Source organism: Phocoena sinus, chromosome 8, assembly GCF_008692025.1.
Source record: "Phocoena sinus isolate mPhoSin1 chromosome 8, mPhoSin1.pri, whole genome shotgun sequence".
NCBI lineage: Eukaryota > Metazoa > Chordata > Mammalia > Artiodactyla > Phocoenidae > Phocoena > Phocoena sinus.
In genome coordinates, this window is record NC_045770.1 from 49,734,019 (window position 1) to 49,755,976 (window position 21,958).

Sequence of the window (21,958 nt, forward strand, 5' to 3'; positions counted from 1 at the left end):
TGGATTTTCTGAGACAGCCCAAATTTCAAATATTCCAGATATTCTAAACTAATTTTTGTGAATTGGTATATTTCTTTTATATAAATTTATTATTATCAATTTATTCATCCCTTCCTTTGATTTTTATTGAATACCTAGTATGAGATAAGCAAGTCACAATATTGAACAAGACAGACATGATCCTTGCCGTTGTGAAGCTTACATCTTGTAATTACATGAGTCACTAGATATGGTTTAATTTTTATGCTTTTGCAAGACTTTTCATAAGTTGGAAAAAAGTTTTTAAAGCCTACGTCCGTATTTTTCATTTTTTAAAATATGGTTACATTGGCTGTGAAGAGGTAGGTGCAAAGGATCATCCCTTTTCCGATAGTCCTATCAGAAAGAGGAGGAGGAAGAAGAAAGAATTTTACTTTAAATCCAAACATTTCACTTATCTAATAAAACCATAACAACTTGAGAGGAAGGTGTTCTCATCTCCATTTTAAGAAGAAGAACTGAGACTCAGAGAGGCTAAATGCCTTGCCAAAGTCTACCACTAACAAATGCTACTGCTAAAATTAGAACTCAGCGCTGCTGGATTCCCCAATCCAAGCTCTTTCTTCAACTCCATTCTTCTCCAAATCAAGCAACCAACTGTTAAGCCAAATAAATATTATTGAGTGTTATGTGCCATTGGTGGGATACAAAAAAATATGGTTCTTAAACTCAAGGGGCTTAAATCTGATTGTGACACAAAAATAACATCAACTAAACTGACTCTGAGTATAATGAGTTTCCAGCAAATATACGTAAGTGTGAGTTTGAATGGTTCAAAACAGTTTCATAGAAGATATATGAGTTGCCCCAAACCCTTTCAGGCATGTGTATTTCCCATGTGGCTAAAAGTGATATCTCTGATCACATTTTATTCAATGAGTTTTCCTGCTTTCCTTCCCTCCAAGAATGTGAGTGCCATGAGGTCAGGAACCACATTCTCATTTCCTTAAACTTTCTGTCTCCACAATATAATACACTGCTTACTACACAATACATAGTAGCTTGAGTAAATCTGGATTAAATTGAGACGGCTTTTGAGAACTGGTTATAGAAGGATTTTTTTTTTTTTTTTTTTTGGCATCACGGAATACAGGATCTTGGTTCTCTGACCAGGGATTGAACCCGTGCCCCCTGCAGTGGGAGCACAGAGTCTTAACCCCTGGATGGCCAGAGAAGTTCCTAGGATGATTTAAGATTAACAGGGGAGGAGCATTCTGGGTGGGGGCAATAATGGGGGCAAAGGTGAGGAATTAATACATAAGATTGAATATGGCCAATGTGGTAGAAATCGTCTGAATGGAGCAGGTTTGAACAACTGAATGTTATAGTTGTTCCTGTGTTTGTGGGGACACATATGGCCTGGAAAGGAAATCTTTAAAGTCCAAAAACCTAATCTGAGATTAGAGGCACCATAAAGGAAAAAGGTCCTTTCTCCCATAAAGGGGAAAATGTAGTTACAACTATCATGAAAACAGAAGCAGTAGGAACACTGGAGAAATTTGCAAAATGCTCACAGCTCCCAGCAACAACCAGAGCCTCTGTGAGCAGCCAGCCGGGAGGAATCAGACGGTAGCAATCATCTCATCAGTGATGCTAGACTGCATTCCAGGGCAGAGTTAATGATCCCATCTTTCCATTTGATCCTAAGTATAGCCCTAGGTGAGGCCCATGAAAACATCCCTAAGGGTAACCAATTAGAAGGCACTTCTTTCATTTGTAATCTTCCCCGGTGCCCCCTCTTCTACCCTTCCCAAAAGTCTTTAAATCCTAAGGACTCCCTCTCATTGACTTAGTGGCTAAATTCTTTAGCCTGCTAGAGCAAATCAAGGTGAGACTCAAACAACAGGAGAAAAACGACATGAGTGTTACATTCTTTCTCACGGTACTAAGAGGCCCAGTTTTCAGAGGCTGAGGGGAGGGGTATTCCATGTGCTGGAGCCATTTAGCCCAGGTTTCAAGCACAAGGAGGCCTCAGCTTTTGGCCCCTCTTTCGTATTGAATCTGCAAGGAGCAAGGAAAGGCCTTCTCACAAATGTTAATCCTAAATGGAATTTGGATATCCCTAATACTACTAGCTACATCAGAGGGAGGAGACTGATTCAAGATGAGGGGCCTCAAAATTTGAAAGCTGCCTCAGCTCACGGAGGCTCTAGGAATAAGAAGAGACCTGAACTATAGCATAGTTATCTTTGTGCCCAGAGGATTGGGAAGAGAATTTTCTGGGGATTATTGCTGCCTTAAAAAGGACAAACTCAGAACTTGAGCAGTTTTAAATTTGTTCTTGCCTGAAGCTTACTAGTTCATTTACAAAAAGCTTTTACCCACAATCGCTGACTTGATACTCATTACAGCCCTGTGAGATCATCATATCCAAGTTTATAGATGAAGGTATAGATGTTCAAAGAGCTGAAAAATATTCAAAGAATATACTTCATTGGGTAGGAAGTTCTGGGATTGGGACTAGCCTCCAGTTGTCCTTCACCTGGTCCAATACACTATTTTTTTCCCCATAAAACAAGTAATCCAGAGTATCTTTATGGTTTTTATTGCTACCAGTGGAAGCAAATCACAGCATCAGACCTGTCATCTTGCTAATAACTCAGCAAACATGTACTGAGCCTGGCCATGAACCAGGAATTAGGCTAAATGCTGGGAATACAGAGATAAACAGTCACAGACTTTACCCTCAAGGTCTCTTGTTGCGGAGCAGGGGCTCTAGGCGCGCCAGGCTTCAGTAGTTGCAGCATGCGAGCTCAGTAGTTGCAGCACATGGGCCCTAGAGCATGCGGGCTTCAGTAGTTGCAGCACACAGCCTCAGTACTTGTGGCTACATGTCATGTGGGATCCTCCTGGACCAGCGATTGAATGCGTGTCCCCTGCATTGGCAGGCGATTCTTAAGAACTGTGCCACCAGGGAAGTCCCCAGCCTACCTGCTTTTAGATTATTACCAATCAATTGACAGGTTTGATGTTATTTTCTGGATGTTGCAAGCCAATGTCAAGATTCAGACCCCCAAGAGGTCATTCACCATCAATCTAAAAGTATTAAATACTTTTAGGTATATGTTTTGGGTCTGAGTTGGATAAAATAGGGGAAAATGTAGTGGTGTTAAGTACCTGATTAAATGAAACATGTTAATAATACAGAAAGACAAATAACATGATATCACTTATATGTGAAATCTAAAAAAAAATGATACAAATGAACTTTTTTACAAAACAGAAACAGACTCACAGACACAGAAAACAAACTTATGGTTACTAAAGGGGAAAGGGAGGGATAAATTAGGAGTATGGGATTAACAGATACTCACTACTATGTATAAAACAGAAAACCAGCAAGGACCTACTGTATAGCACAGGGAACTCTACTCAATATTCTGTAAAAACCTATATGGGAAATGTATCTGAAAAAGAATAGATATATGTTTATGTATAACTGAATTATTTTGCTGTACACCTGAAACTAACACAACATTGTAAATCAACTATATTCCAATACAAAATAAAACTTTTTAAAAGAATAATACATAAATGTGTATAGGTTAGTGTTCTCTAAAATACTTGCTTAGAAATCATGATCTGATTTTTAAATTACAAAACCTATATGTAGTTACAATTAAAAATTAATGCACACTCATTAAATACAATCCAAAAAATACAGAAAACAAGAAAATGATTAATTGCCTACAGACTATAAACCAAAAACAACCACTGTTACATTTCAGTTATTGCCATTCGAGTTTTTGGGTAATATACATAAAAGTATACTACATTTTACACATCCCTCTGTGGTCTTGCTGATTTTGTTAATTTATACTCAAGGACAGTAATTCCCAAACTTTTCACCATCAAGGACTTCTTTTTTGTACACATAGATCCCACCCCCTAACATCATGTATCCCAAATTTTGAAAAATGTTGTTAACCAAACTACAATAATTCATGATAATTATTTGTTTCAGTATTTATTTAAATAGTTAAGATCATCTGTGACTGCCCATTGGAGCTGATCTGTCACACTGAATAGATCATTACAACACCAAAGTTAACATGTGAGTTAGCCTGATAGGTCCCACTCGAGGTTGGAAATTGTTCTGAAACCTCCATAACCACTTTCACAGATTCATTAAGTATCCAGGAACCCCACGTTGTGAGTTAGTCTTAAGAAGAAAGGGTTTGCTAAGCTAAGATTAATTTACCCTAAACGCAGTCAAAATTATCACCAAGTCTAAATAGGTGATACCTAGGTTAATGAGGGTTCAGAATCCATTTGTTCTTATGCTTAGCTTGATCTTCACCTTAGAACTAGATAATTTTCTCATTAAAAACATGTATTGGGGGCTTCCCTGGTAGCACAATGGTTGAGGGTCCGCCTGCCGATGCAGGGGACACGAGTTTGTGCCCCAGTCCGGGTGGGTTCTGCGTGCCGTGGAGTGGCTGGGCCCATGAGCCATGGCCGCTCGGCCTGCATGTCCAGAGCCTGTGCTCCGCAGCGGGAGAGGCCACAACGGTGAGAGGCCCACGTACCGCAAAAAAAACAAACATGTCTTGATATATATCTGGAGAAAACAATAATTAGAAAAGATACATGCACCCCAGTGTTCACTGTGGCACAATAGCAAAGACATGGAAACAATCTAAATGTCCATCGACAGATGAATGGATAAAGATGTGGTACATATATATAGTGGAATACCACTCAGCCATAAAAAAGAATGAAATAGTGCCATTTGCAGCAACACGGTTGGACCTAGAGATTATCATACCAAGTGAAGTAAGTCAGACAGAGAAGACAAATACCATATGATATCACTTATATGTGGAATCTAAAATATGACACAAATGAACTTATCTACGAAACAGAAACAGACATAGAGAACAGACTAGTGGTTGCCAAGCGAAGGGGGGTGGGAGAGGGATGGATTGGGAGTTTGGGATTAGCAGATGCAAATTATTATTGAATATATATAGAATGGATAAACAACAAGGTCCTCTGTAAAGCACAGGGAACTATATAAAATATCCTGTGATAAATCATAATGGAAAAGAATATGAAAAAGAATATATATATGTATAACTGAATCACTTTGCTGTACAGTAGAAATTAATATATTATAAATCAACTATACTTCAATACAGTTAACTTAAAAAACATGCCTTGGGGCTTCCCTGGTGGCACAGTGGTTGAGAGTCGGCCTGCGATGCAGGGGACACGGGTTCGTGCCCCAGTCCGGGAAGATCCCACATGCCACGGAGCGGCTGGGCCCGTGGGCCATGGCCGCTGAGCCTGCGCGTCTGCAGTCTGTGCTCCGCAGCGGGAGAGGACACAACAGTGAGAGGCCCGCGTACAGGAAAAACAAAAACAAAAACAAAAGCATGCCTTGAGATGGAATAATTTCGGAATTTCTTTTTGAATAGAGCTGAGGTTCTGCTTAAAAACATAAATTTGTGGAACTTCTAGTGGTTGCATTGTTTACTTCAAGAAAAGTCAGTGTCAACAGATGAATGGATAAAGAAGATGTGGTAAACATATACAATGGAATACTACTCAGCCATAAAAAAGAATGAAATAATGCCACTTACAGCAACATGGATGGACTTGGAGGGCATTATGCTAAGTGAAATAAGTCAGAGAAGGACAAATGCTGTATGATATCACTTATATGTGGAATGTAAAAAATAAAGCAGGGACTTCCCTGGTGGTGGAGTGGTTAAGAATCCGCCTGCCAATGCAGGAGACACGGGTTCGATCCTTGGTCCAGGAAGATCCCACATGCTGCGGAACAACTAAGCCCACAAGCCACAACTACTGAGCCCGCGCACCACAACTACTGAAGCCTGCACGCCTAGATCCCATGCTCTGCAACAAGGGAAGCCACTGCAATGAGAAGCCCACACACCTCAACGAAGAGTGGCCCCTGCTCGCTGCAACTAGAGAAAGCCCACGTACAGCAATGAAGACCCAATGCAGCCAATAAATAAATAAATAAATAAATAAATAAACTAGTGACTATAACAAAAAAGAAACAGATTCACAGATATGGAGAACAAGCTAGTGGTTACCAGTGGGGAGAGGGATGGAGGAGGGGCAAGTTAGGGATACGGTTTTAGGAGGTACAAACTACTATGCATAAAACAAATAAGTGGGCTTCCCTGGTGGTGCAGTGGTTGGGGGTCCGCCTGCCAATGCAGGCGACACGGGTTCGTGCCCCGGTCCGGGAGGATCCCACATGCCGCGGAGCGGCTGGGCCCGTGGGCCATGACCGCTGGGTCTGCGCGTCCGGAGCCTGTGCTCCGTGGCGGGAGAGGCCACAGCAGTGAGAGTCCCGCGTACCGCAAAAAAAAAACAAAAACAAATAAGCTACGAGGATATATTGTACAATACAGGGAATATAGCCAATATTTTATACTAACTATAAACGGAGTATATCTTAAAAATTGTGAGTCACTATGTTGTATACCTGAAACTCATATAATATTGTGCATAAACTATACTTCAATAAAAAAAATTTTAAGTCGGTGTCCATAAAGATTTCAGTAGGAAATATCAACACCGGAGGTGTCAACCATATTCCTAGCCACATCCTCAAATGTCTTAAAGAGGCACTCACAACAAAACTTACCCAGCAAGGCAAGCAGTTAATATTATTGAAACAGGGTTAAATACAATCAAGGTCCAGGGCTTTTCCAATTAGTCTTTCTATAGCAGTCTGAACCTTCAAAGTCTTTTGGAATCATTAATTTGACGGATAGAGTCACAGACTGGCTAGAACAAAATGTTCTCTGCCCCTTATCATGGCTTTAAATTGCAGCTACTACTTTGGTGTCCTGAAGACTTACTCTAAATGCTCTGTTTTAAGAGAAAATGTTATTGCCAGAGTTACTCCTTCATTGTTGATTGAGAACAGAGAGTGCTTCCAAATGTGCACACTGGGCTCACACAAGTAGTCAGAACTCTGAGTCCACAGGTGAGGCATCTGGACCCAGTGCTGATAAGGACAGCCTTACAGATATTGCCATTTCTAAGAGTAGGATAATGGAAACTTCAGTGGCTTTGGACAGTCCAAAGTTCAAATCCTAAACACTTCTTGGCTAGAGTGAACTTGGGGAACTGAACATTTATGAGCCCCAGTTTCTCTGTCAGTATAAATTAGGTCTATAAATGATACTCTATAAGGTAGCTGTGAGAATTAAATGAGAAAACAAATATTAAAGGGGCTTACCAAATGATATCTCTCTGAAAAAATCTGTGGAGTCCAAAGGGACCTTTAAAAAATGTCAACCTCTTCACAACCTAGGGTATTTATTATTACAGAGTCACTGGCCCTAGGGGAACTAGCCTATTGACAGTTAAAAAAAAAACCCCAGTTTGGTTCCTTTGCACCAGACTGGGTTGGAGTTTTAGCCTGTCTGCAAAGTAGTCAATTGTTTTGATCAAAGACTAGGTAAGGCTTGCTCTTCCTGGAATGTGTGGTCATTACTCTTTGATTTGGTCAAAAAGGCTAGGAGAGACTTGAAGATAATTCTTCAGTTCCTACTATGTGCAAGGCATGAGTGAGAAAAGTACGACACAGTGGTTATGAACATGAACACTGGTACCAGATTGCTTGGGCTCCACATCTTACTAACTGTGGGACCTGTGGGATGTTAGTTTCCTCATCTTAAAACAGAGATATAATAGTAACCGTTGTGAAGATTAAATTGGGTAATGTTTGCAAAGTGCTTTTAGTAGAGTGCTTGGCAGATGGTATATGCTATGTGTTTGATAAATTCATTTTGACTGTGTTTAGTGTTTACTTCATCTATGCAGGTCTTGGTTTTTTCTATTGGATTATAAATCCCCATGGAATGAATGAATTTGGAAAGGGAGGGGGAAATTCACATTTCTCTTTATGTTAGAATGTCCCTACTCCTACTCTGTGTTAGATTGTCTCTTATATGCTTTACATACATTTAATTCTCACCTTTTCTTTTTTTTTTTGCGGTACGCGGGCCTCTCACTCTTGTGGCCTCGCCCGTTGCGGAGCACAGGCTCCAGACGCGCAGGCTCAGCAGCCATGGCTCACGGGCCTAGCGGCTCCGCGGCATGTGGGATCTTCCAGGACCGGGGCACAAACCCGTGTCCCCTGCATTGGCAGGCGGACTCCCAACCACTGCACCACCAGGGAAGCCCTAATTCTCACCTTTTGAGATAGATGTTATCATTTTCTTTTTATAGATGTAGAAGCTAAAGCTCAGAGAGGATGGGTGAATTGCCTGTGGTTGTACAGTTATTGGAGACAGAATTCAAATCTGGTCTAATGATACATCCCATAATCACATACTTTAACAGCCATGAGGTTATGAGGGAGAGAATCCAGAGCTTGTTGCAGCATAACATCCTGCTGTTGTTATTATCTCTTATCAGTTGCCCTAAAGTATTTAGTGTATGTTTCTGAAATATCAATATAACACAAGGACATATAGTCAATATTGTGCCTATGGGTCATAGGCACAAAAGCATTCATCCTACTTTCCCAAAGCAAATACAAATTTATGTCAGAGAAAAAGAAGTTAATAATTATATTTTCAGGAGGAGAGGGTGAAGGAGTGGAAGGGATGAAGGGGGGAAGACAAGAAAGGGAAGGGGGATATTTTGCTGACTAGTAAATGCTGTAAACAATTTACAAGACTGATGAACATGAACATGCAGGAAGCATCATAAGAAACATAGAATTAGCTTCAGCCTGGAGGAAAGAAAAGGCCAGCAGACAGACATTTCACAAGCCACCAGGAAGCACTCATGTGAGCAGACTCAGGTACAGTCAAGCAAAGGAAGCATCCCGAGGACAGGTGAGTTTCAGGTCAGGTATTAGTAAAAGAGTGAAGAGAAGACTGGCAACCTTTGTCATTGCTGTTGACCTTCAGGTAAGGCTGACAAGTCAATGGCTTTGGGAGTTGCATTTTGAAAAATGCTGTTCAGAGTACTTGGGAAATATTGTTCCATAAGACATGGAGTGTAATGAGAAAGAGAAAGGGGATGGCTAGACAGATGTGGAAGAGGCAGGAGGAAAGGAAAAGGGGAAAGAGTCTGGGGTCAGTAGAGAAAAATATTAAAGGTCCAGATAAAATCACATCATCAGTCAGATATTTTAATTTAGCACCTACTATACACAGAACACTGAAACTTGATGCTGAGGATACAACAGAATAATAATAGATGCCACCATTTTTTGAATGTTTACAAAATGCCAGGTACTGTGGCAACAGGTTACACACCACTTTTTGGTTTCATCTTAAAAACAGCTCTCTGAGGTGAGGATTCTAGTCTTGAGAGGTTAATCACAACTAGTTACTGGCCATCAGGGATTCCCAAACCATGTCTTTCAGAGTTAAGATAATGTACTTTCCTTCTTCTCTCTCCTCATCTTCATTTTAATTTTTATAGGATTTTAAAAAATGCATTTGTGTATATTGTTAACCATAAAAAGGATACATATTTACTGTAGAAAAATTGGGAAACACTGTTAATAAGGTAAAAAAGTAATATTTTTTCAAATCTATGCAATTTTAAAGAAGTACAAGAAACAGCCTGAAATTGATTGCTAAAACATGTGTGAAAAGTCCTGTTCTTGCACTCATATCGACACCATCATCCTTTTAAAATTTTTTAAAAAATAATTAATTAATTTTTATTATTTATTTATTTATTTTTGGCTGTGTTGGGTCTTCATTGCTGCGCGCTGGCTTTGTCTAGTCGTGGTGAGCGGGGGCTACTCTTCGTGCGGTACGCAGGCTTCTCATTGTGGTGGCTTCTTTTGTTGTCGAGCACAGGCTCTAGGTGCGTGGGCTTCAGTAGCTGTGGCACACGGGCTAGTTGCTCTGCGGCATGTGAGATCTTCCCGGACCAGGGCTCAAACCCGTGTCCCCTGCATTGGCAGGCGGATTCTTAACCACCAGACCACCAGGGAAGTCCCATCATCCTTTCTAAAAATGCCCATTTGATAAAGGAAAAGGAAAGCTCATCTTTATCTTAATTGCATTTCTCTATTACTACTGAAGTATTATGGTTTTTCATGTTTTCGGCCTTGGCCTCTTCTACGTTGTGTGTGTGTTACACACTAGTATCTTTTCTTCATTTTCTTTTGGAATGTCTCTTTCTAATTGGTTTGTAAAATTATTTCAAGAATATTAACTTTGTTATACATGGCAAACATTTTCCCTAGTTTCTCTTGTTTTGATTATAGGACGTTTTGACATAAAGAAAATTTTCATTCTTGTGTAATAAAATTTATTGTACAATCCCTTTATGTTTTCATCTTTTGCTTTCTTTCGTTTGGAAAGACGTGCTTCACCCCAAGATTGGCTTTGTTATCTTCTAATGGGCTGGGTTTTGAAGGAGGCAAGGGATGGGGATTGACCCAGAGGAGGAGAAGGAAGGGATTTAGGGACTCAAAGCTAATGCAATGATGGGGTTGGTGTTGCCAGAAGCAGGGACTGGCAAATAGAAATTGGATTTCATCAGTCTGTGGAAAGCAGACATGGAGAAGAAACTATATAGGTTTGGGGCCTTGAAGAATGGGCTGTGAAGCCTGGTATTTATTTGTTAAACAGGAAATAGAGACTCATGACAGCCTCTCCCAAAAGGGAATCACAGATGGGAAAAGGGCACTATATAACAACGAATTTACTAGAAGTTGCACAGATGCAGGGAGCCAGAAGAGCTGGGATGCTGTTGCTGCAATCCAGGCCCCAGGTGATGACACTAAATCAGCAGGGCTGGCTGGAGAAGTGGAATGGAAGAGGCAGGTCCAAGAGATGTTTCTGCAGGGTAAACAAAAAATAAAAAACAGCAGCAAGAACAAACCCAGGGGCTTCCCTAGTGGTGCAGTGGTTAAGAATCTGCCTGCCAATGCAGGGCACACAGGTTCGAGCCCTGGTCCCGGAAGATACCACATGCCGCAGAGCAGCTAAGCCCATGCGCCACAACTACTGAGCCTGCACACCACAACTACTGAGACTGCGTGCAACAACTACTGAAGCCCTTGTGCCTAGAGCCCATGCTCTGCAACAAGAGAAGCCACCACAATGAGAGGCCCGCACACCACAACGAAGAGCAGCCCTGGCTCGCTGCAACTAGAGAAAACCCATGCACAGCAACAAAACCCAATGTAGCCAAAAATAAATAAAATAAAATAAATGAATTTTTTTAAAAAAAGGACAAACCCAGGACTTTGTGACTTAGTACATACAAAAGGAGGAGACATACAAAAGACATTAAACAAAAAGACATACAAAAGACGTTAAAAGAAGTTAAAACATCTCCTGTGTTTGGAGAAGGAGGTGAGGTTTCTGTTTCAATGACAGCAGCAGGGAGATTTGGAAAGATAAACTGGTTTTGGGAGCGGCAAAGTTTAGTGTTTGGATACTCTGATTTCTGGGTGCTGATGGAATATTTCTATAAGCACCTATCCCATGGGTGAGGAGAGAGAGAGAGCTCATTGGTGAAAGGAAGGAAACTTGAGATCAGCAAGGAAACTAAGAAACTTGATTCTCTCTTCTCCAACATATCACTCTGAGCAGGGCATGTGCTTGAAGGAAAATAAAACAGCTCGCTGTCTCCTTAGGCATGTTTGGGGACTGAGTAGTTAATGAGCATGGAGCCTAAAAGGTGTAATTTCGAGAAATGACAGCTTTCATATTGGTGTCTATGCTTGGGGTAAGACCCTGTAAGTAGGGTTGCCAGATAAAATATAGATTTCAGTTACATTTGAATTTAAGATAAACAGTTAAAAAAATTTAGTATTAGTATGACCCAAATGTTGTATGGGACACCTTTATACTAAAAAATTTTTCACTCTTTATCTGAAATTCACATTTAACTTGGTGTCACGTATTTTTATTTGCTAAACCTGGAAACCCTACCTTTAAGGGGAGATTTTCCAAGAAGACGGCAGTTTGTACTAGTGGTTGGTGACAGCTGGGAAACAGAAAACACAACAGGAAATCTCAACTTCCCAAAGATGAGAAGATGCAAATGAAGCAGGAGGAAGAGATGATAAATGCAGAATGGATGAATTAATCAATTTGTGTTTCTTGAGCACCTGCTTTGCACTGTGTGGGGGGTAATTTGGGGGCTTCACTCAAAGAGATTACAATGAGTTTTAAGTTAATACCTATAATCGGTTATTTAACAATCATGTACTGAGAACATATTGTGTGCTGGGTTCGGGCCTGGGCACTAAGTACTCAGATTAAGAAGATCGTGTTGGAGGTCACAACCGTAGAGGAGACTAGAATAACTCAGGAAATATCATTTGGAGACCAATTCGAGAGGAAATCTAATTGGGAACTAAAAGTGTGGCTTCTGAGAGCAAAAATTTGAGCTAAGAAGTGATGTTTCTTCTATCTCCATGGCTTTGCTTAGTTTTCAGAAGCAGCCGTAGTTCAAAGGAAGTAGAAATCAGCTGAAGGTCACACATTAGTGAAAGGCTAGGGCCTTGGAGCCAAGCCTTGAGTCACTCTAAAGCTCTGTGTGTGACACCACACTGCTGCTGTAAGAAAGAGCTCATGAAACATGCCAGCTGTTCACACTGACATGAAGATGAAAAAGTCTGAAGATGAAAAGTCACTGCAGGAATATTCTGAAAACAAAGTGCTGAGCAATAACATTCTTCCTCCAGCTTCCCTTTTTCCTCCAACTTCCTGGATCCTTTGTAAGAGGCATTTCTTCTGTGAGAAAGTTGAGAGTGCAGATGAGTTTTCCTGATGAGGGTGAACGATGGCGAAGAGTTCCTTGCTAGATAGATCTGAGAAAGCTGATGTGGAATTTCCTGTGTCCCAGATCCCCTTCATGTCCCCTTCTACCCTGTCAGTAACTCAGCATCTGACACAAGAGTGGCTGTGAGTTCATGAGATCTCTGCAGCCCATCTGATGGGAAAACTGGCGCCTCAGGCACAGCACCGTATTTCCTTTCTTAGGGCATCGCTGGTACAGGGTCAGAGACAAAAGGACTTGCTAGTGTTTTTAAGAGTACTTCACAATTTATAAAGGGCTATAATCCACGTTTCTCTTGTTACTCAGAAAAATCCTGGGAATTACTTTCATATGGGGAACCCAAATCTCAGAGATGACAGGTGATTAATCCAATTCACACTGCCTAAAAATGTTAGTGTTGGGATTTGGGACCTAAATTCTTCTAACCTTAAATCTCACAATTACTCCCATCACAGCTGCCTGTCTTCTAGGCAATTTGTAAACATACCAATAAAATCCTGTTTCTGAGGACCATGTTCTGAGGACTTGAGCTCTTGGATATGAGAACTTATTATTAAGGGATTTGGCCTCAACTCTCGCCCTTCTTTCTGGTAATAAAAACTACCATTTGCTGGGCACATTCCCTGTACTATGCATCACTGAAGCAAGTAAGTTTTTCAAAGCTTAACTATTGATTATTCAGGCTTTAAACATGCTCCTTTCCAAAACAACGTTGAGTCCTGCTCATCCCCTCAAAATGTTACAATCTTTCAAGTGCCTACTTTTATTTTTTTAAATATTTATTTATCTGGCTATGCCGGGTCTTAGTTGCAGATGCGGGATCTATTTCCCTGACCGGGGATCAAACCCGGGCCCCCTGCATTGGGAGCATGGCGTCTTAGCCACTGGACCACCAGGGAAATCCATCAGGTGCCTACTTTTAATAAAGACTCTACTACGGTTTCTCAACTAGATGTGGTCAGCCCAGTTTTTGGACTTTGGGTGAAATTTGCAGGGTTGACATCTCCAGGAACGCTCAAGTGTTTTGTTGAAGGCACACATCCTCTTATCTTTCAGCGAGGAGGGTCCTGTGTTAATTTTCCTGAAGGTTTAAGATGAGGAAGGAAGTCACAATGAAGAGGGGGGGTAGGTCAGGAACGGGAACTGCACAACATCTCCTGATGGGAAAGATTCAGAACAGGGCTGCTGTGTGCTCACTGCTTCACTTAGTTGATTAGCAAATATTTACTGAGCACGTGCAGCACCTACATGCTAGCTGTATGGGGACTCTGGCCATATCCTCCTAGCACATGGGAGTAGATAGACAAGTTAATAGGTCATTTTAGTTTCCTCTTTCTACTCAAAATGCCTGCAGAGCATAAAGGATCAGTACTTGACTTTAAGTTCTAATCACAGATATTGATCTGCAGGTTGGGGAACATTGCTTTTATTCTTTTTTTTTAAGCTCACATATTTTGAGCTTTTACTATTTGCCTGGTGATATGCTAAATACTTTTATATTCATCATCTCAGACTCTGGTTTCCTTATTCGTAAAATAGAGGCAATAATGGTAGCTGGCTTGTGGGATTATATTAAATGAGATGATGAAAATAACAGCTACAATTTGTTGAGAGTGAGCCTTATGCCAGGCACCATTGTAAGCATAGTAATTATTTAATTAAATCCTTACAAAACTCATGAGGTGGATACCCTTTTCTTTTTTCTTTTTTATTTATTTATTTATTATTATTTTTTTTTTAACATTTATTTATTTATTATTTGGCTGTGCCAGGTCTTAGTTGCAGCACACGGGATCTTCGTTGCGGCATGCAGATCTTTAGTTGCGGCATGTGGGATCTAGTTCCCTGACCAGGGATTGAACCCGGGCCCCCTGTATTCGGAGCTCAGAATCTTAGCCACTGGACCACCAGGGAAGTCCCCCCCTTTTCTTTTTTAAATTGAAGTATAGTTGATTTATGATGTTGTGTTAGTTTCAGGTGTACAGCAAAATGATTCAGTTATATGTATATACATATCTAATACATATATATATTCTTTTTCAGATTCTTTTTCGTTTTAGGTTATTACAAGATATTGAATAACTATACAGTAGGTCCCTATGCTATACAGTAGGTCCTTGTTGTTCATATATTTTATATAAAGTAGTGTGTATATGTTAATCTCAAATTCCTAATTTATCCCTTTCTCCCCCAGCCCCCTACTTTCCCCTTTGGTAACCATAAATTTGTTTTCTATGTCTGTGAGTCTATTTCTGTTTTGTAAATAAGTTCATTTATATTTTTTTAGATTCCACATATGAGTGATATCATATGGTATTTGTCTTTGTCTGATTTACTTCACTTAGTATGATAATCTCTAGGTCCATCCATGTTGCTGCAAATGGCATTATTTCATTCTTTTTTATGGCTGAGTAATATTCCATAATATTCCATTGTGTGTGTATGTATGTATATATATATATATATATATATATATATATACATACCACATTCTCTTTATCCACTCATCTGTCGATGGACATTTTGGTTGCTTCCATGTCTTGGCTATTGTAAATAGTGCTGTTATGAGGTGGATACTCTTATTAGCCTCATTTTACGGATAAGCACATTGAGGCTCAGACTGGTTAAGTAAATTGCCCAAGCTCACAAGGAAACTAAGGGACAGAGTTTGACTCTAATCTAGGTTGGTCAGAGATTAAAGCTATGTGCTCAGCTACTGATCCATGGTGCCTTTGTAATAAAAGTGTAAGAAGATTCTAATGCATGGTTTGGCGATGGCCACTCTCCATTTGTAGTTTCTAATCTATTTTGCAACACTATAAACAGTTTTAAAAACTAAAATAAAAAATTTTCTCTGCTCAACAGCATTGCACAGGTTTATTCTTGACCAAACAAATAGAAAAACAAGGTCATCCCTTTGGGGCTTGGAAGCTAAAGTGAATACATTTCCACTGCATGCTCCCTTTTTGCCTTAATTTTTTTTCTCTGGTTAAAAATAGTCTTTGATGACCTTTGGGAGCAATCTTGAAGGGGGAAAATTCACCAAAGGGCAACATATAGCCTGAACTGAAAGTGAGAGGGTAGAGAGTAGGGAGGGAATTAATATTTATTAAACTCCTCTATATGCCAGTCATCTTAAGTATGTTATTCAACTCATGTTGCTCATCAAGACTTATTGAGCACCTAAAACACACCTGGAAGTGTGCTGATGATGGTCTATCAAATTCTTACCACAACATTGCAAAATGAGGACACAAAACCTCAAAGAAGTTAAGTAATTTGCCCAAGGTCACATGACCGGTTGTTGACAGAACCAAGTTTCAAACTCTGGTCAGCCTGCTTTCAGTCTGTGCTATTTTTATTACCTTTCTGCTTTGCCCAGGTGATGCTGGAAAAGGAATTCTCTGAGATTCTAAGTTGATAAACCCAAGTTTTAAGTCCCAGTTGATAGACCCAAACCACATCCTAGCCCCTCACCCTTGTTCACCATTGGTTGACTCACACCTCCAGAAAAGATGGGAAATTAGAGGAGACCAATAAATTCAGATTTAGTGAACTAAGTATTGCTTTAAGCACTATTTTGGAAAATGTCTAGTAACTTTCAGTTTGGCTTTGAACAAATGCCTTTTAGGAGTTGCTGATTGCTCTGGAGAGTCTAAATACCACAGTTTTCCAAAGTCTAGAAGCTCTGCAATGAGTGTACTGTTTGTACATCTCAGAAGCAGGTCACTAGAGCTGATAGGGCCAGAAATCCTCTGACATGAGGCAGAGCTCCTCCAGGCATAAACAGGCTTGGGGCCAAAAACTCCTGCTCTGAGCAGTCCAAACGGAGCTAGAAACAAAAGGCATCGAGTGAAATTTTTCACAGGATAATCCACAAGGTCAGTCTCACACTTGCCTCTGTCAGCTATGTGGAGAGGCACGTGTTTTTAGAATGTTTCGTACTATTCTCTTATGCATTAGAAAACCAAACATCAAAGAGAATAGCTTGCTCCTGAATTCTGTGGCTACAGTGTTTACCATCAAGATTCCACTTTTTCCTTTTTATTTTTTTAATGAATTTATTTGTTTTATTTATTTATTTTTGGCTGCTTTTGTTCTTCGTTGCTGTGCGCGGCTTCCTCTAATTGTGGCGAGCGGGGTTTATTCTTCCTTGCAGTGCACGGGCTTCTCATTGTGGTGGATTCTCTTGTTGTGGAGCATGGGCTCTAGGCATGTGGGCTTCAGTAGTTGTGGCACGTGGGCTCAGTAGTTGTGGCTCGCAGGCTCTAGAGCGCAGGCTCAGTAGTTATGGCGCACGGGCTTAGTTGCTCCACGGCATGTGGGATCTTACCGGACCAGGGCTTGAACCCGTGTCCCCTGCATTGGCAGGTGGATTCTTAACCACTGTGCCACCAGGCAAGCTCAATTTTTTCCATTTTAAATTGCTTGGTAAAATGAAGACAGAAATTAAAATAGTCTATCTTAGCTAGGGGGAAGCAGCCGCAAGGCACAGGGATATTAGCTCGGGGCTTTGTGACAGCCTGGAGGGGTGGGATGGGGAGAGTGGGAGGGAGGGAGACGCAAGAGGGAAGACATATGGGAACATATGTATATGTATAGCTGATTCACTTTGTTATAAAGCAGAAACTAACACACCATTGTAAAGCAATTATACCCCAATAAAGATGTTTAAAAAAAAAAAATAGTCTACCTTGGGAGTTCCCTGGTGGTCCAGTGGTTAGGACTTGGTGCTTTCAGTGCCGTGGCCCGGATTCAATAACTGGTCGGGGATCCAAGATGCCTCAAGTCATGTGGTGTAGCCGAAAAAAATTAAAACAAAATATTCTACCTTTTACAAAAGATGACAGGTTCTAGCATTTACATCTCATAAATATCTGGTTGCTAAAAGAAAATCATCTGTTGATATCAACAAACTTTTACTGAGCACTTACCACACCCCAGCCATTGTGATAGTAGTTGATGATAAACTGATGAATGGCTCTTGCTTTCAAGAAGCTTCCAATCTAGTGAAAAAACAGCACAGACATGCAGAGTCATACTTAGAATAAAATGGGGTATTTTTCACAATTTAGGTACTTCTGAGGCGGGCTGCAGGGAGTTGGTGCCACGTAGGGCCAGGCTCATATCCCTTCTGCTTCTGGGGACCTTGTCCAGACATTCCATCTCATCCATCATCAGTTTAGCTTTTTGTTAGAGATGAACAATGCCATCTCATAGGACTGTTTTGAATTCAGCACAGTACCAGACTCATATATCATCAAGGTGATCTGCCATAATTTGTTTAGCCATTGCTCTGGGGTATTTTTGAAAAATAATATGTGTGCCTGGTGAAAAAAAAAATTCAAACAGTAGTGAAGAACATAAAGCGTAAGTCTCTCCTAGTTTACCTCCTTGGAGGCTATCACTCTTTTCAATCCTTTGTATGTTACTCCAGAGATGTTTTAATACTTAATATACATGCATACGTATCTTTTAAAATTTTTATACAAATGATAGCATCCTACATATACTGCTGTACATTTTGCTTTTTATTTTATTTTAGAGATTTAAAAAATATCATTGCACACGGGCTTCCCTGGTGGCCCAGTGGTTGAGAGTCCGCCTGCCGATGCAGGGGACACAGGTTCGTGCCCTGGTCTGGGAAGATCCCACATGCCGTGGAGCGGCTGGGTCCATGAGCCATGGCCACTGAGCCTGCGCGTCCGGAGCTTTGCTCCGCAACGGGAGAGGCCACAACAGTGAGAGGCCCGCGTACTGCAAGAAAGGGAAAAAAAAAAATCATTGCACAGAGATTGCATCATTCTTTTTGACTCTTTAGAATTACATTTTGTGGATATACTGTAATATACATAACCATCACCCTGTTGATAGACATTTTGGTTATTCTCCACCTGTTGCTGTTCCAGTGCTGCAGTGAATATTCTCCATATACATCTTGTATGTATATTTCTGTAGGATAAATAGGATGCTGGGTCAAAATTATGGTCATTTTTGATACATATTGTCAAATTATTCTCCAAAAAGATTGTACTAATTTACGCTCCCATCAACAATGTATGAGAATAGTTCCCCATACCCTAGCCAAAATAATGTATTGTCAAACTTTTTTATCTTTGCCAAACTGATGAAAAATAATATCTTACGTAGTTTTAATTTTCAGATCTCTCATTCTAAGTGAAGCTGAACATCTTTATTATATGTTCAGGGACTTCCCCGGTGGCCCAGTGGGTAAGACTCCATGCTCCCAATGCAGGGGGCCCAGGTTCAATCCCTAGTCGGGGAACTAAGATCCCGCATGCATGCCACAACTAAGACCCAGTGCGGCCAAAAATAAATAAATAAATAATAAATAAATATTAAAAAAATAAAATATGTTCAAAAGCCATTTTTTGTTCAGAAAGTTTGCTATAATCTAATGCAATAACAGAAAGTTAAAGAAGCTAATGGAAGAGGGTGGATAACATAGAACACCCTGTTTGATATCGGAGATGAAAGATGAAGAAGACAAGATCTGTGCAGTGAAGACTGGCTATTAATAGTACTTAGGCAAGAGAAGTTGCCATAGTCAAAATTGTGTTTTGAGGGGCTTCCCTGGTGGTGCAGTGGTTGAGAGTCCGCCTGCCGATGCAGGGGACGTGGGTTCGTGCCCCGGTCTGGGAAGATCCCACATGCCACGGAGCGGCTGGGCCCGTGAGCCATGGCCGCTGAGCCTGCGCGTCTGGAACCTGTGCTCCGCAACAGGAGAAGCCACAACAGTGAGAGGCCCGCGTACCGCAGGGGGAAAAAAAAAAAATTGTGGTTTGAGAATCTTTGGACAGTGTGGATGATGTACTGGAAGTGCCAAGGGAACTGGAGGGAGGGAAAAACCTTAGTTAAAAACTTGATGCAATAATCTAGGCTAAAGACAATAGTATCCTGAACTAAGGCATTGCCAAAAAGAATGGAGGTGGTGAAACTAATTTGAAAAGCATTTCAGAAGCAGAATCAAAAAAACTTAACCCAATAAATGTCAGATATGAAAGAAGAGAGAAGTAATTTAGGCAAATGAATGGATTGCAAAGAAAGGGAACACATGATGGGGAATTTGGCCTCTAACATTACTAAATACTTACTAAGTAAGGGTTTTTGTTAGTTGGTTTTATATATATATATATATATATATATATATATATATATATATATATAAACATTGAACAATGACAATAATACACACACATTGTATTAATTCAATTCACAATAACCTTATTAGGGAAATATTATAATCCATTTAAATTTTTAAAAACCAAATTAGAAAAGTTAAGTAATGTGCAAAATAAAACACTATTGAATTGTCCAGATTCATATCAGATTTCAAAGTCGGACATATCTGACTGCAAAACCATTTACACTATTTCAAGTTACCCATGCTTAAAGAAAAGATTTAAGGAGAAAAATTTATCTTACATCATGCAGGGAAGCAAACTGCCCACAACACTTGCAAAGCACCAGGAATTATTCCCTGAGCTATCATATCATCAGTTTAGTTTAAATATGACAATTATCAGAGGAACCCATTATAATTCACAGCTGTCTCCATTCTGAATTGACCAAGGTCAGTCACCCTCTTCACAGAAAACAACCTCTTGCCTTCCCCCCTGTCACTTCTCTGCAACCCACTTGGGAAAACATGTCAAATTGCATTAAGACTTTGATACTGTAAATACAGTTATATTCAAATGTTACACAAAAACGCCTGGCCAAGAAGATAACATGTTCATTAAATATATTGACTGTTAAATTGGATGGGGATTGTGAACACATAATTAATGTAACTACTTTGGAAGAGTAATGGGCTACTGGGGAAAAAAATTCTTATTATTTGGACTGGATGTTATATAGTATCCATAAAAGCAGATTCTATACTATTGCTTATCTTGGAGAAATCATATACTTATATTTCACTTAGCACAAATCAACTTGCGAGCTTCCTTCCATATGCATTATTATTTTATTCTGTCTTTTCATTGGATAAATGCTTTTATCCTTGTAACCAGCTAGTGTTTGCTGAGCCTGGCAAGGTAATTGATTACATGGCTCTTTAGTCTATTGTTTCCAAAGCTAATTATACACTTCACATACTAACTCCTTAATGAAGACAGTTTAAAAAAAGGAAACACTAAGTCAAAACAAAAAAATATGAACAAGAATATCTAACTATATATAATGAACACTAATTCCCCAGGTATTGAATTATGGAGTAAAGGTAAAGATATGACATAATAACTCTCAGAAAAATAACACAAAAGTACAAGTTTCAAGTTTCTTAAATTTGGACCAGGATAAAGAGGGAACTTGGAGAGAGATCAGGTTAAAAAAAAAAAAAAAGAAAAAGGGGATAAGAAACCCCAAAAGGCTATGATTAGCTTTACAAACATCTGGGGTATGAGCAGCATAGGAAGAGAGGTCAGCCTTGTTCTGTAAGAGAGTTTAGACAGGAAACTAGAAGGCAGAATCTGCCAGGAAAGAAACTTTCTAAGAGAGTTGTCCTTTTCTCTGAGTTCCCCCAGAGAGGGGAGTGAATCTTGATTACCCATGTTTCTTAGGGCCCCACCCAGTACCTGACGAAGAGAAGGGTTTGCGGAGTAAATGGAATAGACTACATGGGAGGTAGGGAGCTATCACTGGAGGTGGCTGGGAAGTTGGAGTGAATCCAAGAAAAGATAGGATTAGAGTACACACTTGTTTATATTTATGGTCCTTTCTAACTAACTATGATTCTTATATTCTGAAGATTTCCAGGATGTTTGCAAATCTTTAACATAATACGATCAGCCTGTTCTCTGCCACATATTTTACCTTTGAAATATATTTCCAGTCTATTGACTTCCGTCCGTCTCTGCTGTCAGTCTCTTAGCCCAAACCACAATCTTTTCGTACCTGAATTACTGTACTGGACTCCAAAAGTTTCCTTTGTTCTGCTTTTGCAGCCAATGTATTCTTTAATATTGTAATCAGATTAGATAGCCCTCCTGCTTATAACCCCTTAATGGAAAAAAAAGAAGAGAAATAAACAGTAGAAAGAAGGAAATAAATTGTATATTGTTTAGAGATGATATAATTGCTTACCTGGGGAAAAACAAGAGAATCAAATGAATAACTATTACAGACAAGAAGAGAA

General features: G+C 40.0%; 1 long non-coding RNA gene across 1 annotated transcript in view; it reads right to left on the minus strand.

The window, feature by feature from the left end:
- Positions 1-17,108: 17,108 nt before the first annotated feature.
- Positions 17,109-21,958, minus strand: part of LOC116758158 — a 30,978-nt gene continuing 26,128 nt past the window's right edge. The window contains exons 2-3 of the long non-coding RNA XR_004351153.1: positions 17,492-17,804; positions 17,109-17,157 (exon numbers count right to left, since the gene is read on the minus strand). This is a non-coding gene — a long non-coding RNA (uncharacterized LOC116758158). The remainder of the gene's footprint in view (positions 17,158-17,491; positions 17,805-21,958) is intronic.